Below are 15,986 nucleotides of genomic sequence, written 5' to 3' on the forward strand. Positions count from 1 at the left end.
ATATTATCGTTTCCCGACCATGATATGCCCTCAGCCTAGGAAAATTTATAAATGTATGTTCATACCAGGGCTAGGCAAAGAGTACACCATGAGATATCTGTGTGTTCACCAATACAATTGTAGAAAATATATTGTTTTGAATTTTCTGTCAAATTGGTTTTGGGAGAATATTTAGTTTTGTTCGAGCAGTCGATGAAGAAGGTGCTGTCGGATATTTTTATGAATACACCGTAAGAAATATTGGAGCACATAAATATATCTTTCTACATATTTGAAACAAATATTTCCGAAATTGTAAAAATTACAACTGTTAGGATTTATCCTTTGTATTGATTTCTGTTTAACAGAATTTGTATAAAAATTCACATGTTAAGAGTACGGCCAATGACCTCTTGACCTGGGGTCACCTCCCAGCAGTCCGCTGGCCATTACAATTTAATACCCATCCAAATGTATGCTATATTGTCAATAGGAAAAAATGAAATAACAGTGGTTAATAGCATACAACTAGCATCCGAATCGGATGAGTCGTTTTGCTATTACATTGTGAAACAAAATCCATATTAGAATTAAAGAACAAAACAAAATACAATAAAAACTGTCCATCGCACTTGCATCTGAATCGGATGCCTTTGTATTGTTTTGTAACTTTTTTGTTTATTGTTGCAGCTGCTGTTGTACCGTTATTCATTTTTGATGCTTCTTTCTTTTTTGAAGCAAAATTTTATTCTGTGAAGTGTTTTTGAAAGTGCAAGTTGTGAATTTTGAACAAAAGTTAATAAAATAAATTAATAAAATAAGAATGTAGTAAGTGTTGTGTGTTAAATAAGTTAAATAAAATGTCAGGATTCAGTAGGAGTAATTTAAGACGACTAAAGAAAGTGGAAGCAGACAATTTAACAAGAAATCCACAGTTGAGGACGGACTGTTTGGAAAACAATGATATTCTACAAAATGAGCAGATTCCATGCATTCCAAAATTGTAGAAGATTTTGGAAAATATGTAAGAATGTTGAAAACTCTCCGTTATAATCCATTAATAATTTAAATTCTTTCAGGTTAGTATCATAAAAATTATAATTTCGCCAGATTAAAAACTTCTGCAAGATTAATGACATTTCTATAATATTATCTTACAGCTATGATGGTACCCAAAATAAAAAGGCGTTTAAGGAATATAAATTTTAATCATGGCCATTTTCGGTAAGTTAAATTTTTTCTTACATATTTATTGAAAAGTGATATTATGTTACCTTAAAATGTAGTCCATTAGTCTATTCTATAGTATAACTGTTTAATATTAAAAAATTGTTCTATATTTTTTATCCTTATTTCAGAAGCTGTCATATGTGAAGGATCCAATGAACAGGATTAAAAATTGTTTCAAATTCCCTAAGGCCAGACACTTCCGAACAATGTCCTACAATAAAAAACTGGAAAAATATATTTTTTTTCCTTTAGTTTAAGCTTTATTTCTTCCCACGTCTTTTGAATAAGTTTTATGAATTTCGTTTTTATGCATTATTTCTAATTATAATAAGAATATTTTATTGTTGAAAACACGTTTATAATACGAATATTTTAATAAAAGACAGCTGAAATTTAAGTTCCACAATCTAAAATGTTGATGGAATCGGATCCATCCAACCTTCGCTTACAATGTTGATAGATTTCGGACCCATCCAACATTCGCTTACGTTGTCGGTCGATTTCGGACCCATCCAACATTCGCTTACATTGTAGGTAGATTTCGGACTCGTCTGACGGCCTAGGCCATCTCTGTGTAAATGTAAGTAGAAATTGTATACAGGCTTTGGATGGCTACATTGTCATTGGTCTCAGATGGAAGATGTATGTGCTAAAAAATCCGCTGGGCTGGGGAAAGATGTAGAGAGAGAGAGAGAGAGAAAGGAAGAGGGAGGGCGAGAGAAATGAAGAGAGAGGGAAAGAGCGATAGAAGACGACGGGGATAGAGTGGGGGAGGGGAGAGAGAGAGGTAGACGTCGATAGAGAGGGAGAGAGAGGAAGACGGTGATAGAGAGGGAGAGAGAGGAAGGGTAGAAAGGAAGAGAGAGGAAGAGGGAGAAAAGAAGAGAGAAAGAGAAAAGGTCAATAACTCCAGGTCAAGAGGTCATTCACCCCAGGTCAAGAGGTCATTGACCCAAGGTCAAGAGGTCATTGACCCCAGGTCAAGAGGTCAGTGACCTTTTCTCTCCCTCTTCCTATCTTTTCTCCTCTCTCTCCCTCCCTTGACTTATTCTCTCTCTCTCTTCCTCTCTCTTCTCCTCTCTCTCCGATTATAAATTGACGTTAAAAACAAAGCAAATTTATACAATAAATTATAAAAGTTGGAGTTGTTTTGAAAAGAGAAAATTTATAACTGAAAATTTACAAACAACAAATTATTTCTCACTGTGTGAGACAAAAAACATTTGAAATATTTTGTTATTTCAGAACACATACAATCACAAAAAAAATTTGAGGCTCTCTGCCTAGCCCTGGTTCAAACCAAAATATATGGTTTACAACAGGCAGTGAATATTCACAAAAATTCAAGCTTTCCCTTAAAATTTGTTTTAATGTAGTTCGATTTTCTAACATGAGATTCTCAAAAAAATGAAGTTTCCATGATTTTTTTTGCTAACAAGCTCCTAAAAATATTAATTTTATTTTTGTTACCAGTAAGTCCTTGAAAATATTTAGCCAGAAAATCTTTAAAAGATTCCTACTTCCGTTTTCTCTTAAAATGCACGAGTTTGAATTTTAGCTGTTATTTCCTTGGTAGTCCATGAACACAATATTCTTAATATTTAAGATTTTACATCAAGACATAAAATCGATTTAAAAGCTTAAAATCCACGATTTTTGGCTTGAAGGTCTATAAAGGTTTCTTAAGGAATTTCTTGAAAATATTAATAACCAATAAGGATAAGTCAATATTCGTGCGGGGCGACTATATGATATCCTTCACCACTATGCATATTTATCTAGAAGAGCTCTCGTAAAAAAATAATTTATTTGAAGTAGATCATACCACCTATCAACATTTGGCTTTAGAGCAGTTATAGCAGTTTGGAACTAATATTGGATGGCATATCCAATTCTGAATCAATTTTCACTAAATTTGATGGAGACGTTTTAATCTTTTATATCAAATAAGATTGCTATAAAGTGCATGATATCACTTCGAGAAGGATAATATTGGAATAATATATATCGGAGCCTAGTTCCACAAAATGGAAATATGCACACGTTCCGAAATTCACTCCATTTTGCCTGATATTAGCCATTATTTGCACAATAAACCTGAAATCGGATTAAGGATATATATATATATGGGAGCTATACACAAATTTTAGTCGATCTCGATAAAATTTGGCAAAGGTATCTTCGAGTTCTATAAGATATCTGGTACCAAATAATATTATTGTCTAATGCATATTAAGAATGTGAGGAAATATAGAAAATTGTTCTATATTTTTTATCCTTATTTCAGAAGCTGTCATATGTGAAGGATCCAATGAACAGGATTAAAAATTGTTTCAAATTCCCTAAGGCCAGACACTTCCGAACAATGTCCTACAATAAAAAACTGGAAAAATATATTTTTTTTCCTTTAGTTTAAGCTTTATTTCTTCCCACGTCTTTTGAATAAGTTTTATGAATTTCGTTTTTATGCATTATTTCTAATTATAATAAGAATATTTTATTGTTGAAAACACGTTTATAATACGAATATTTTAATAAAAGACAGCTGAAATTTAAGTTCCACAATCTAAAATGTTGATGGAATCGGATCCATCCAACCTTCGCTTACAATGTTGATAGATTTCGGACCCATCCAACATTCGCTTACGTTGTCGGTCGATTTCGGACCCATCCAACATTCGCTTACATTGTAGGTAGATTTCGGACTCGTCTGACGGCCTAGGCCATCTCTGTGTAAATGTAAGTAGAAATTGTATACAGGCTTTGGATGGCTACATTGTCATTGGTCTCAGATGGAAGATGTATGTGCTAAAAAATCCGCTGGGCTGGGGAAAGATGTAGAGAGAGAGAGAGAGAGAAAGGAAGAGGGAGGGCGAGAGAAATGAAGAGAGAGGGAAAGAGCGATAGAAGACGACGGGGATAGAGTGGGGGAGGGGAGAGAGAGAGGTAGACGTCGATAGAGAGGGAGAGAGAGGAAGACGGTGATAGAGAGGGAGAGAGAGGAAGGGTAGAAAGGAAGAGAGAGGAAGAGGGAGAAAAGAAGAGAGAAAGAGAAAAGGTCAATAACTCCAGGTCAAGAGGTCATTCACCCCAGGTCAAGAGGTCATTGACCCAAGGTCAAGAGGTCATTGACCCCAGGTCAAGAGGTCAGTGACCTTTTCTCTCCCTCTTCCTATCTTTTCTCCTCTCTCTCCCTCCCTTGACTTATTCTCTCTCTCTCTTCCTCTCTCTTCTCCTCTCTCTCCGATTATAAATTGACGTTAAAAACAAAGCAAATTTATACCATAAATTATAAAAGTTGGAGTTGTTTTGAAAAGAGAAAATTTATAACTGAAAATTTACAAACAACAAATTATTTCTCACTGTGTGAGACAAAAAACATTTGAAATATTTTGTTATTTCAGAACACATACAATCACAAAAAAAATTTGAGGCTCTCTGCCTAGCCCTGGTTCAAACCAAAATATATGGTTTACAACAGGCAGTGAATATTCACAAAAATTCAAGCTTTCCCTTAAAATTTGTTTTAATGTAGTTCGATTTTCTAACATGAGATTCTCAAAAAAATGAAGTTTCCATGATTTTTTTTGCTAACAAGCTCCTAAAAATATTAATTTTATTTTTGTTACCAGTAAGTCCTTGAAAATATTTAGCCAGAAAATCTTTAAAAGATTCCTACTTCCGTTTTCTCTTAAAATGCACGAGTTTGAATTTTAGCTGTTATTTCCTTGGTAGTCCATGAACACAATATTCTTAATATTTAAGATTTTACATCAAGACATAAAATCGATTTAAAAGCTTAAAATCCACGATTTTTGGCTTGAAGGTCTATAAAGGTTTCTTAAGGAATTTCTTGAAAATATTAATAACCAATAAGGATAAGTCAATATTCGTGCGGGGCGACTATATGATATCCTTCACCACTATGCATATTTATCTAGAAGAGCTCTCGTAAAAAAATAATTTATTTGAAGTAGATCATACCACCTATCAACATTTGGCTTTAGAGCAGTTATAGCAGTTTGGAACTAATATTGGATGGCATATCCAATTCTGAATCAATTTTCACTAAATTTGATGGAGACGTTTTAATCTTTTATATCAAATAAGATTGCTATAAAGTGCATGATATCACTTCGAGAAGGATAATATTGGAATAATATATATCGGAGCCTAGTTCCACAAAATGGAAATATGCACACGTTCCGAAATTCACTCCATTTTGCCTGATATTAGCCATTATTTGCACAATAAACCTGAAATCGGATTAAGGATATATATATATATGGGAGCTATACACAAATTTTAGTCGATCTCGATAAAATTTGGCAAAGGTATCTTCGAGTTCTATAAGATATCTGGTACCAAATAATATTATTGTCTAATGCATATTAAGAATGTGAGGGGCCGATGATATCGGAACTATAGCTACATCTGAACCAAATTTGATGTACTTGCTTTTAGACTGGATACGGTCAGATGTCTCAAAATTCACGACTTTTGCACAGATATTGGCCATTTGGTGCACAATTTACCCGAAATCTATTGAAGATATATATGGGTGCTATATCCAAATCTAAACTGATCTCAATAAAAATAGGCAGAGGTATTTCCGAGCTCTATCAGATACCTGATACCAAATATCTTGTTGTCGAAGGGATATTATGAATTTGAGGGACTTTAACACTAAATCGGATGATGCATGTATATGGGGACAATAGCTATATCTGAACCGATTTTCACCAAGTTTGAAGTACTTGTTTCTAAAAGAAATTCTGTCGGAATTTTAAAAATTGAGTTCACTTGGGCTGATACTAGCGACTTGGTGCACATATAACCCGAAATCAGTTGAAGATATACAGGGTGAGATGAAAAAACTGCAACCAACTTCAGACTGTTGTCATTTCTAAGCCACTCGTCCGACAGCTGTTAAAATTGTTCCAGTGACAGCTCATTGTATTGTTTACATGCGTACAAAAGAATTTTTGGGAGAATTTTTTAGAAAAAAAGTTATTCGTGATGGAGTTCAAGCGTGATAGTGTGATTTCTTTATATTCGGCTGGAAAAACACAAGTGGCTATCGTTAGAACACTCCAGCATTTAAATGTGAGTAAATCTTTTGTGTCTCGTACCATCGCTCGTTACCGTGATACTGGTAGCCTAGCCCGACGTCAAGGAAGTGGACGGAAGAAAACGGTGTACCAAGTTTGGACCAAATTGGATATTCACTTCGAGATTTATTGTGTGGCAACCAGACAGACAGAGACTAGAACGACGCCAAATGCCCTGAAACGGATTTGGTTCAAAGGGACCTAGGGTCTGAAATCATTATAACAAGTTTTGGTTTTAGCCGTAGCTTGAGGGTATAAAAAAACACAGTTCATATAAATATAGTCCTTGAAAAATATTCTAAAAATCACGATTTATATAAAGTCTCAAAAAATCCTGTTCACAATTTTAAGATATTTTGTTTTTTAAATGGTTATCTACACATAAACATTCGAATTTGTACATCCTCATTTTTAAGTCCCTGGCGTCCCATTTGTTAGCACTCCTCAATGGGTTAACCAATTTTATTGCTCGCTCTGCACCGGACCAGATAAGTTAAGCTGTGTGCGTAGAAACTTTTTGTCATTTAATTCGAATATTTAGATTAAAAATGCCAATATACATTCCAATATCCATAACAGTTTTTCCGAGAAGACTTTAAATGGAACAATAATGAATGAAGAAAATGCACTAAACTGTAACGCTGCAACCATATTGAGCCGCTTGAGAAATTGCCGTTACGATTGAGTGCGGTAGCGACGTGAGTGTGTGGATGATGATGATACTTTGGAAAAATAGATCGTGTTGGGGAATCGTCAATGACAAAGGCCTACTGAGCATACAGAATAGCAAATTGTAATTAACTGCAATTAGAAACAAGTTGCGAGCAATTTTTATGGACTGCTAACTGACTGGAATACATATGGCAGAAGTTATATTTTTTTGTTATTAGAAAATTCAAATGAAATTTATAGAAATACAGGTGCAGGTGGTGTCTAAAAGAATGAGGACTAGTTTTCGTTTCGTTAAAAAAAAAACATTAATTTGTCTTCCGAGATGTTATAAAAACCCGCGGTAAAAAACACTATTCCTACGTAATTACGGCGTGGGATCTGAAAAAAACCAAGTCCATGACCTTTGACAGGAATTCGACGAATAAAAAAAATATTATCTGAATGACCTCTAATCAACGCCCAGATGAAGGATTATCAGGACGTCAAAAAGGTTATCAGGAAAAGAAACCCTTAACATATAGAAATATTTTTGAAGGACAATTTGGACCTATAAAGTGGAATTTTTAAGAATTTTTTTTAAGTATATTTGGAGGACCTCAAATGGGGATTTTAAGGATATTTTTTTAAATGAGTAAGGTATAGCAGTGGATTTTTAAGAATATTTTTTTTTTATTATTTTCAGGTCCACAGGGCGTGAATTTTTAAGAATATTTCTTTACAGATTATCAGGAGCACAAGGCGTGGATTTTTAAGAATATTTTTTCAAGGATTATCAGGCCGCAAGGCGTGGATTTTTAAGAATATTTTTTTCAAAGATTATCAGGACCACAAGGCGTGGATTTTTAAGAATATTTTTTCAAGGATTATCAGGACCACAAGGCGTGGATTTTTAAGAATATTTTTTCAAGGATTATCAGGACCACAAGGCGTGGATTTTTAAGGATATTTTTTCAAGGATTATCAGGACCACAAGGCATGGATTTTTAAGATCTGTAGGTTCTCAAAATTTGTATTTTTAAGAATATTATTTCAAGGATTATCGGCACCACAAGGCGTGGATTTTTAAGTTCTGTAGGTTCTCAAAATTTGGTAGTATTTGGTATTTTAAGGTAGGTGTGATATATGTTAAGGTGGTATAAGGCCCACTGATCATGTGTAGCCAGGACATATGGTGATGGTTTCGAAAATGTGTACTATTATTGTATGAAAAGTTCTGAATGGTACTAAATTTGGCATTGGGTTAAGGAATAAAGATAAAATTCTGAAATTTGACATGCAGATTACTAATGGTATCTGTGTTCGAGATTTGGCGGTGGTTTGGAAATTCGTTCTGTATTTGCAAGAAAAGTACTTAGTGGTACAAAACTTGCTATTGATGGACGGATAATATTGAAGCGAAGAAATAGTATTTGTATCTGGAATTGAGATATAGAGGTGGTTTCAGCAACCTGGAATCCTGAAATTTGATATCTGTTGGTGTCTGGGGTTAAGATATGGAGGTGTTATTCGAAACGTGTACTATATTGTCCGAAAAGTCCTAAGTGATACTAAATTGGATGTTGGGTGAAGGGAAAGAGCGGAAATCTTGAAGTCTGATATAAGGTCACAGTTGGTGTCAAAGGTTGAGAGGGGGCTTTGAAAATGCGTACTATAATTGTACAAAAAGTACTAAATGGTACTAAATTTCGTATTGAGTGAAGGGATTGGGCTGGAACTTGAAATCCTGGAATTTGATATGAATGTTACTTTTGGTGTCTGTGGTTAAGATATGGTACTAAATTGGGTATTGCGTTAAGGGAAAGGGCAGAAATCCTGAAATTTGATATTAAGATATCTGTTGTTATCTGGAATGAAGGAAAGACTTTAAGTCTTGAAATATTCTTTAAAAAATCCATTTTTATTGGATCCGTGCAAAAATATTCTTTAAAAAATCCACGATTATTTGGATCCTCGAAAAAATATTCTTTAAAAAATCCACGTTTATTTCAATCCTTGAAAAAATATTCTTAAAAAATCCACGTTTTTTTGGTCCTTGAAAAAATATTCTCAAAAAAATCCACGTTTATTTGGTCCTCGAAAAATTATTCTCAAAAAAATCCACGTTTATTTGGTACTCGAAAAAATATTCTTAACAAATCCAGGTTTTTTGTTCTTGAAAAAATATTCTTAAAAAGATCCAGGTTTTTGTGGTCCTGGAAAAAAAAATATTATTAAAAAATCCACGTTTTTGTGGTCCTTGAAAAAATATTCTCACAAAAATCCACGTGTTTTTGGTCCTTGAAAAAATATTCTTTTAAAAATACATATGAATAAAAAAAAAACAAGTTAAAAAGCACTTGACAAGTTGAATACCCTCCACCATTTGAAACGAATTTGGAAATAAAATCCTTACAAAATTCTGTTAAGATTTTAAAAATACCGAATATAGCCGTTATATTGGTGTCTATACGACGTGGACCTACATAGGCATTGTTTGTCATAAGTGATTACCACCTTCAAATCTAATCTAATCATCAAAATATCGTATATAGGGAGGTACCGTTTTATCGGAGCTGTGCGAAGACCTGCACCAGCATAGACAATTGTCACAGGCTGTAGCATCCACTATGAACTTCAAATACGATATCTCAAACAATTTCGGTGGGTATTGTACCTAAACTCGTCAAAATACCGAATATAGGGAGGTACTGGTATATGGTACCTATACGAAGACCTGGACTTGCATAGACAATTTCCTGTCACAGACTGTAGCTCCCATTACGAACTATAAATACTTAATTTGAAACAATTCCGGTGAATAATGACGCTAAAATCATCAAAGTACCGAATATCGGGAGGTGGGGGCTATATGAATACGTGGACCTACATGGCCCATTTACGAACTTAACCTGCCTACTGCAAAAATAAACATGTGTGCACAATTTTAGCATTCTATCTCAATTCGTTCGAAAGCGTGATTACAACACACACACACAGACAGACGGACATCGCTAAATCGACTTAGAATTTCATGCTGATGAAGAATATATATACTTTGTTGGATCTGATATGAGTATTTCGAGGAGTTACAAACGGAATGACAAAGTTAATATACCCTCCATAGTATGGTGGAGGGTATAATAATAAATTGAGCATTTGAAGTACTCAAATAAACTGGTGGAATAAATCTAAAACTTTAAGGTAGACTTTTCGTTGAAGAATTTGAGACATTTTAGGTCTTAGATTATTTTAAGGACATTAATTGTTAAACGAGTTGTGTTTGCAAGTATTTTAATATCATCTTAATTTTAAATACCGTTTTCATGTTGCCAATACCAAAATTTTACAAAAATACTACTCTTATACATTAAAATTTTAAACAAAGGTTTTTTTTTGGGAGGAGTTTGTTCCTCTAAAATATGACCACTCGCCAATATTTTAAGACTGACCATATATAATCCCAGGTTCACCCCATTATTGTCAAAACTGTTGACATTAAACAATTTGCAACATGAATCATAATGTCACGGCTAGGCGTAAAGAACATAGATCATATTAACTACAAAAAATAACAACAGCAACAACATTGTAGAGTAGCTTGTTTTGAATCAGCGTAACGCTTTCAAACTCCCAACCAATCACGGCGTCAATACATCAAATCTAATCTAAACGGACACTCGTCGGCGCTCTAATGGAATAATAGCTGGCCACAACCAGCAGCAGCAGCAGCTGTTGTTACACATTAAGGTGTAGCTATTAAAAATAAATTGACCAAAACAAATTAAAAATGCTTCCATTCATTCGCCGGACGTAATCGAAACTAGTTAACGACATCTGATGGAAATTAGACAAATTAGCAATTGAATGACATTGTGCGTTGTTGCTGTTGCTTTAGCCGTTTTCGCATTTGCATTTAACATGTTTCGTGCGATTTTTAACGATATGTTGTCACCATAATTATCGACACACATCGAGCATGCTCGGTGTGGTACGGGGAGGGAAGCGGTGGGTACTCCATTAATTTAGTTATTTGCAATCTATTAAAATCTAAACCAATCAAATTAAAATAAATTTTATTTTATTACAAACTTGTTCCCCTTTTGTTGCTCACTGGCATTTGGTGTGGAGCCGAGGAGGAGAACTAATTAAAATATGTGTGTGCACTGAGAACAAGAATACGTGCAGAAAGTTAGTTGGGCTGCGAACGTGGGTAGCAAGCATGTTGGCAATATGCAATGTTGACACCAAAGAAACCAAAAAAAAAAAAAAAATGGTTGCAATGTTTATTGAGACGAGGGAAGTATGGTTAATGTCAAAAACCGTGGTCAATGAAAAAATATTCCTAAAAAAATCAAATATTCTCTTTAATAATCAACTTGTATTAAATACTTGAAAAACTATTTTTCAAAACATCCATTTTATGAAATACTTGAAAATCTACTTTCAAAAATATATATTATTTAAAAAAATCTACTTTTTTAATTTTATTCAAAATATTGTTATAAAATCAACTCCATCCACAAAAAAATATTGTTTAAAAAATCCGCTTTTGTTTCGTAATTAGTAGTAATTGAAAATTCTTCTTTAATTATATCTTTTATTATTTTGGTCCCTTAAAAAAGTATTACAAAAAATCAACGTTTCTTTGATCCTTGAAAAAATATTCTTAAAAAAATCCACATTTATTTTGTCCTTGAAAAAATCTTTGGTCTTTGAAAAAATAACCTTTAAAAATCCTTGGTCCTTGAAAAAATAATATTTAAAAAATGCAAATTTAAAGCTCTCATGGTCCTTAAAAAAACTTAATAATCCACGTCTATAGCTCTGATGGTCCTTGAAAAAAAAACTTAAAAATTCACGTCCATAGCTCTGATGGTCCTTAAAACCAATCTTTAAAAAATCCACGTTTAAAGCTCTTATTATGCTTGAAAAAAATCCATAAATCCATGCCTCTGATTCAAAAATCCACAATTATAGCTCTGATGGTCCTTTAAAAAATTTTTAAAAAAATCGACGATTAAAGCTCTGATGTTACTTGAAAAAACATCTTTCAAAAATCCACGATTATTGGAGTTTGGGTCCTTGAAAAAACATTCTTAGGTCCTTGAAAAATATTCTTTAAAAAAATCCACGTTTATTAGTCTTTGGGTCCTGAAAAAATGTTCTTTAAAAAATCAACGTTTATTGGTGTTTGGGTCCTTGAAAAAATATTCTTGGGGACTTAAAAACAATATTCTTTAAAAAATTTAACTTTATTTTTGTTTGGGTCCTTGAAAAAATATTCTTTAAAAAATCCACGTTTATTGGTCTTTGGGTCCTGAAAAAATGTTCTTTAAAAAATCAACGTTTATTAGTTTTTGCGTCCTTGAAGAAATATTCTTGGGTCCTTGAAAAAATATTCTTTAAAAAATCCACGTTAATTGGTGTTTAGGTCCTTAAAAAAATATTCCTTAAAAATCCACGTTTATTGGTGTTTTGGTCCTTGAAAAAATTTTATTGGGTCCTTGAAAAAATATTCTTGGGTTCTTGAAAAATCCATGTTTATTGGTGTTTGGGTTCTTTAAAAATTTTCCTTAAAACAACCACGTTTATTGGGTCCTTGGAAAAATATTCTCGGGTCCATGAAAAAATTATTCTTTAAAAAATCCACGTTTATTGGTGTTTAGGTCCTTAAAAAAATATTCTTGGATCCTTAAAAAGACATTCCTGGGTCCTTAAAAAATATTCTTTAAAAAATCCATGTTTATTGGATTTTGGGTCCATGAAAAAATATTCTTGGGTCCTTGAAAAAATATTACTTAAAAAATCCACGTTTATTGGTGTTTGGGTCCTTAAAAAAATATTCTTGGGTTCTTGAAAAAATATTCTTGGGTCCTTGAAAAAATATTCTTGGGTCCTTGAAAAAATATTCTTGGGTCCTTGAAAAAATATTCTTGGGTCCTTGGAAAAATATTCTTGGGTCCTTGAAAAAATATTCTTGGGTCCTTGAAAAAATATTCTTTAAATAATCTACGTTTATTGGTGTTTGGGTCCTTGGAAAAATATTCTTGGGTCCTTGAAAAAATATTCTTTAAATAATCTACGTTTATTGGTGTTTGGGTCCTTGGAAAACTATTCTTGGGTCCTTCATAACATATTCTTTAAAAAATACACGTTTATCGGTCTTTGGATCCCTAAAAACATATTCATTAAAAAATACACGTTTATTTAGTCTTTGAAATAATATTTTTTTAAAAAATCCACGTTTATCTGTCTTTGGATCCCTAAAAACATATTCATTAAAAAATCCACGTTTATCTGTCTTTGGATCCCTAAAAACATATTCATTAAAAAATCCACGTTTGTTTAGTGTTTGAAAAAATATTTTTTTAAAAAATCCACGTTTGTTTAGTCCTTGAAAAAATATTTTTTTAAAAAATCCACGTTTATTTAGTCCTTGAAAAAATATTTTTTTAAAAAATCCACGTTTATTTAGTCCTTGAAAAAATATTTTTTTAAAAAATCCACGTTTGTTTAGTTCTTGAAAAAATATTTTTTTTTTAAAAATCCACGTTTGTTTAGTTCTTGAAAAAATATTTTTTTAAAAAATCCACGTTTGTTTAGTCCTTGAAAAAATATTTTTTAAAAAATCCACGTTTGTTTAGTCCTTGAAAAAATATTTTTTTAAAAAATCCACGTTTGTTTAGTCCTTGAAAAAATATTTTTTTTTTAAAAATCCACGTTTGTTTAGTCCTTGAAAAAATATTTTTTTAAAAATCCACGTTTAATTGGTCCTTAAAAATATTTTTTTTTAAAAAATCCACGTTTATTTAGTCCTTGAAAAAATATTCTTTAAAAAATCCACGTTTATTTGGATCCTTGAGAAAATATACTTTGAAAAATCCACGTTTATTTGGATACTTGAAAAAAATATTATTTAATAAATCCATGATTATTTGGTCCTTGAAAAAAATATTATTTAAAAAATCCACATCTTTGAAAAAATATTCTTTAAAAAATCCACGTTTATTTGGTCCTTGAAAAAACATTCTTTAAAAAATCCACGTTTATTTGGTCCTTGAAAAAACATTCTTTAAAAAATCCACGTTTATTTGTTACTTGAAAAAATATTCTTTAAAAAATCCACGTTTATTTGTAACTTGAAAAAAATATTCTTTAAAAAATCCACGTTTATTTGTTACTTGAAAAAAATATTCTTTAAAAAATCCATGTTTATTTGTTACTTGAAAAAATATTCTTTAAAAAATCCACGTTTATTTGTTACTTGAAAAAAATATTCTTTAAAAAATCCACGTTTATTTGTTACTTGAAAAAAATATTCTTTAAAAAATCCATGTTTATTTGTTACTTGAAAAAATATTCTTTAAAAAATCCACGTTTATTTGTTACTTGAAAAAAATATTCTTTAAAAAATCCACGTTTATTTGTTACTTGAAAAAATATTCTTTAAAAAATCCACGTTTATTTGTAACTTGAAAAAAATATTCTTTAAAAAATCCACGTTTATTTGTTACTTGAAAAAAATATTCTTTAAAAAATCCATGTTTATTTGTTACTTGAAAAAAATATTCTTTAAAAAATCCACGTTTATTTGTTACTTGAAAAAAATATTCTTTAAAAAATCCACGTTTATTTGGATCCTTGAAAAAATATTCTTTAAAAAATCCACGTTTATTTGGATCCTTGAAAAAATATTCTTTAAAAAATCCACGTTTATTTGGATCCTTGAAAAAATATTCTTTAAAAAATCCACGTTTATTTGGATCCTTGAAAAAATATTCTTTAAAAAATCCACGTTTATTTGGATCCTTGAAAAAATATTCTTTAAAAAATCCACGTTTATTTGGATCCTTGAAAAAATATTCTTTAAAAAATCCACGTTTATTTGGATCCTTGAAAAAATATTCTTTAAAAAATCCACGTTTATTTGGATCCTTGAAAAAATATTCTTTAAAAAATTCACGTTTATTTGGATCCTTGAAAAAATATTCTTTAAAAAATCCACGTTTATTTGGATCCTTGAAAAAATATTCTTTAAAAAATCCACGTTTATTTGGATCCTTGAAAAAATATTCTTTAAAAAATCCACGTTTATTTGGTCCTCGAAAAAATATTCTTTAAAAAATCCACGTTTATTTGGATCCTTGAAAAAATATTCTTTAAAAAATCCACGTTTATTTGGATCCTTGAAAAAATATTCTTTAAAAAATCCACGTTTATTTGGATCCTTGAAAAAATATTCTTTAAAAAATCCACGTTTATTTGGATCCTTGAAAAAATATTCTTTAAAAAATCCACGTTTATTTGGATCCTTGAAAAAATATTCTTTAAAAAATCCACGTTTATTTGGATCCTTGAAAAAATATTCTTTAAAAAATCCACGTTTATTTGGATCCTTGAAAAAATATTCTTTAAAAAATCCACGTTTATTTGGTCTTTAAAAAATATTTTTAAAAAAATCCACGTTTATTTGGTCCTAAAAAAAATTTTTTAAAAAATCCACGTTTATTTGGTCCTTAAAAAATATTTTTTAAAAAATCCCCGTTTATGTGATTAAAATTAAAAAATTATTCTTTAAAAAATTCACGTTTATTTGGATCCTTGAAAAAATATTCTTTAAAAAATCCACGTTTATTTGGATCCTTGAAAAAATATTCTTTAAAAAATCCACGTTTATTTGGATCCTTGAAAAAATATTCTTTAAAAAATCCACGTTTATTTGGTCCTCGAAAAAATATTCTTTAAAAAATCCACGTTTATTTGGATCCTTGAAAAAATATTCTTTAAAAAATCCACGTTTATTTGGATCCTTGAAAAAATATTCTTTAAAAAATCCACGTTTATTTGGATCCTTGAAAAAATATTCTTTAAAAAATCCACGTTTATTTGGATCCTTGAAAAAATATTCTTTAAAAAATCCACGTTTATTTGGATCCTTGAAAAAATATTCTTTAAAAAATCCACGTTTATTTGGATCCTTGAAAAAATATTCTTTAAAAAATCCACGTTTATTTG

The 15,986-nt window shown here is 31.2% G+C and overlaps 1 long non-coding RNA gene across 1 annotated transcript; it reads left to right on the top strand.

Annotated features, from left to right (window-relative positions):
- The first annotated feature begins 417 nt into the window (after positions 1-417).
- LOC131807174 (uncharacterized) lies at positions 418-1,731 on the top strand. Its single transcript, XR_009344313.1, has 3 exons — positions 418-1,058; positions 1,140-1,203; positions 1,338-1,731. It is a non-coding gene; the product is annotated as an uncharacterized LOC131807174 (long non-coding RNA).
- The last annotated feature ends 14,255 nt before the right edge of the window (positions 1,732-15,986 follow it).

The sequence above is a fragment of the Musca domestica genome, unplaced genomic scaffold (assembly GCF_030504385.1).
Source record: "Musca domestica strain aabys unplaced genomic scaffold, Musca_domestica.polishedcontigs.V.1.1 115, whole genome shotgun sequence".
Classification (NCBI taxonomy): Eukaryota; Metazoa; Arthropoda; class Insecta; order Diptera; family Muscidae; genus Musca; species Musca domestica.